The sequence below is a fragment of the Muscardinus avellanarius genome (genome assembly GCF_963383645.1).
Source record: "Muscardinus avellanarius genome assembly, chromosome: 6".
Taxonomy (NCBI): domain Eukaryota; kingdom Metazoa; phylum Chordata; class Mammalia; order Rodentia; family Gliridae; genus Muscardinus; species Muscardinus avellanarius.
In genome coordinates this window covers 91,549,945-91,553,558 of record NC_137791.1, presented here as the reverse complement: position 1 = coordinate 91,553,558, position 3,614 = coordinate 91,549,945, and the positions used below count along the sequence as shown (strand labels likewise).

At 34.0% G+C, this 3,614-nt stretch overlaps 1 pseudogene across 1 annotated transcript; it reads right to left on the bottom strand.

The window, feature by feature from the left end:
- Positions 1–807: 807 nt before the first annotated feature.
- On the bottom strand, positions 808–3,058 carry LOC308264296 (dolichyl-diphosphooligosaccharide--protein glycosyltransferase subunit MAGT1-like; annotated as a pseudogene). The gene is made up of 2 exons: positions 2,827–3,058; positions 808–1,598 (listed from the first exon to the last, which is right to left on the bottom strand). The product of its transcript is annotated as a dolichyl-diphosphooligosaccharide--protein glycosyltransferase subunit MAGT1-like (transcript).
- Positions 3,059–3,614: the final 556 nt, after the last annotated feature.

Below are 3,614 nucleotides of genomic sequence, written 5' to 3'. Positions count from 1 at the left end.
TCACAGAGGATGCTAGTGCAAAGATTTTATGTGGAGAATGGCGAGAACTGAAGAACACTATGGAGAAGTCTTGCTAGTAGAGGACCCTGGTCTCATTAAGCTAGAAAGCAAGTGCAGTACATTTGAATAGAAGAATTACAGATTGTTTATTTAGTGATACTAATGATCCAACACAGCATAATGCTGCAGGAGAGAAGTGGCCATGTACAATTCAAAAAAGGAAGTAGTTTTCTGGGACAAGTGGAACAGTTAATTGTCCTTGGAGAGTGTCAGGGTCAAATCATTCATTGTAATGGGAAGTAAGTAGAGTGGATAAGAGTAGATATGAAATACTGGAGAAAGAAAATAATATGAAATAACTTGAATTTTTAGGAGTAAAGTGAAGTATTATATTCTCAATAATTCTTTGTAGCCTGAGATTCTATGAGTCTCGAACATTTCTTTAATTATACAATCATTGAGATTTCATAATTGATAACACAAATATTCCTCAATGATGTGCTTTTTTGAAGTAATAGTTTTAAAATTTTTAATAATGCACTTAATTCTACAAAATTAAGATAGTCCATAAAATTCACTGGGAAGAGAAAGTGAAGGGGGGCATAATTTCTAAATACTTTGTGATTTTGACAATAAATTGCTTGTGAAGTCACTACACATCTTTTTTGGTTAAATGATTAACTATTTAAACCACTTGAAAAAAAGAAGTAATGCAAAAGACACAAGTTGCATTCTTCTTTTCAAATCCATACATTTCTTATCTTTCCGTTCCATTACTACAATGTATACACATCTCTGCAGTCATTTTTAACTCATCATAAATCTGTATGGTATCCATGATATTTAAATCTGAAAATAAAAAGCATCCAATTGAAGAATAATACAAGTCAATACCAGCTACACACACTATCTTAGCTTCCCAATATCCATGTCAGAGGTAGCAGCTTCACATAAAAGCACCATCCATAAGGTCACTCCACGATTGAACAGAAGAACAATGTGTGTTTTAGCTACAAACTGGGCTTGGCTGCTTCCATGGATATAATTCACATGTCCTGTGTGTGTATTCTTAGAAGCATACGGTGGTTCTCTTATATGGTTTCACATTTGACCAGATGTCATAGTAAGCACAAAACACAAAACTGCAAAAGTCCATCCTGTTTTGTTAAAGAGAAATCCATATTGCTTCCTTAAGATACACGAGTCCACCAATAACAGCCAAAAGCAATCCCAACATAAGGGGACCAGCATAATTTTGGGGTCCAATTACTCTAATATTGACATCTGTTCTGTCTGCGATCCACCAGGCAATCTGCTCAGCTGAAAAACCCCGTACTTCTAACTCATATGTAACACCTCCTTTGGGTTTCCCTTTTGCAGGAAAGTTGATGAAAGTTGGAGCTGAATTCATGTTTAGCATTTGAAATACATCAGAACTTTCATCAAAATCAACCATGGCAAAAAATATCGTGTTGGTAAATGCCCTGGAGTATCGCCAGGATTTTATCAGGATCTAGAATTCTTTATCAGCTTGCTTGCACACAACACACTGTCTATGCAGCTAGAGAGCAGTAAACATGACAATAACAGAGTAATTTCTTTTCTTTTTCTTTTTTTTAATTGGTGCATTATATTCATACATCATATTGGGGTAAAAAACTTGTGTGTAGAGACATACACACATCACTGATTTAACCCCTACCCAACTCCCACCCCCTCCCCTTCCCTCCCTCCCTTGCTCGGCTTAGTGGTTGACTTCGATATGTTTAAGTACATTGTGTGTTTTAGAGATTCTCCTCTTCCTCCCTCCTTTCTCCTCCTTTAGGTTGTCTTGTTTGCTCCTCTATAGGATTTCCTTTTTCATCTAGAGTTCCTCCTATGACCCAATTCTCCCTAACTCTCACATATTAGGGAAAGCATCTGATTTCTTATTTTTTGTGACTGACTAATCTCACTTAGCATAATGTCCTCCAGTTCCATCCATTTCGCTGAAAATAATGTAATTGAGTTTTTTTTATGTCTGAGTAAAATTCCATTTCAAGGAGGGAAAACTACAGGCCTATATCTCTGATTAACTTGGATGCAAAACTATTAAACAAAATAATATCAACACACATTCAAAACCACATCAAGAAAATCATACACCATGACCAGGTAGGGTTCATCCCAGGGATGCAAGACTGGTTCAATATACGAAAATCAATTCATGTAATTCATCATATAAACTGAATCAAAGACAAAAATCACATGATCATTTCAATAGACACTGAAAAAGCATTTGATAAAATTCAACATCCATTTATGATAAAAACACTGCAGAGAATTGGAATAGAAGGAACATATCTCAACATTATTAAGGCAATCTACAATAAGCCCACTGCCAACATAATATTAAATGGGGAAAAACTTCAAGAATTCCCCCTAAAATCAGGAACGAGACAAGGATGTCCATTATCACCACTTCTCTTCAATATAGTACTAGAGACTCTAGCCAGAGCAATAAGGCAAGAAAAGGAAATTGAAGGAGTACAAATAGGAAAAGAAGAACTCAAACTTTCACTATTTGCATATGACATGATATTATATTTAGAAAACCCAACAAACTCAACAAAAAGGCTTATAGAACTGATAAAAAATTCAGCAAAGTATCTGGATACAAAATCAACCTTAAAAAATCAGAAGCTTTCCTGTACACCAACCATAAATCCACTGAAAAGGAAATTCAGAAAACGCTTCCACTCAGGATCTCCCACAAAAAAATAAAATACTTAGAAATAAATTTGACCAAGGAGGTAAAAGGTCTCAACAAAGAAAATTATAAAACACTGAAAAAAGAAATCAAAGTAATTTCTTGGTGGAGCTTCAACAAAACAACAGAACTTGTCTCCATTTACTCTTACAGTAGGTCTTTCTTTGGACCATCCATCAGCTGGCTAGCCTTTTCGGGTAACACCATCTTCTTCTTTCTTTGGGCAGAGGCCTAAGGAACCTTGTAAATGATCAGCACCACCAACACCATCGTTGCAGAGACACACCAAAACCATGTCCTCGCTGCCATGTTAGCTCTTCTCAATGATATGCTTTTAACTAAAGAAAAATGTATCTAAACCAGCTATTTCCAAATGTCAATGTACAGCTAGATGCATAATGAGAAAAAGAAAATTATTCTCTAGTTAACTTTTCATGAAGTTAAGGTTTTCAAGTTGCATGGGATTATGCTCTTTCCTATGTAGTTGTGTTAAAATATCTTGTTCTTTATTAAATGATGATGGTGAAAAATAGAAGATATATTCTAATGACAACAGTTTAAAACTGTTTTAATAAAGGTAATGTTTATAGCAAAAGAGCAATTCTTTTTTTAATTTTCTATTTTATTTGTCTTTTCTAAACATTCAAATATTTTTGCTGCAATGTTATTAATATTATTTAAGTTATAAAAAACTTAAATACTTAAATTCTTTATATCAAATTAAATAGTTCTATGAGCCAAAACATATCAAAGAGGAAATATTACATCATGAGAGAACAAAATAACAGTAAAAAGCTTAGTTGTCTATTTTTAGTGCTTACATTATAATTTGTTTCTTAAATAGGCCATTCTAGACTAGTCATTT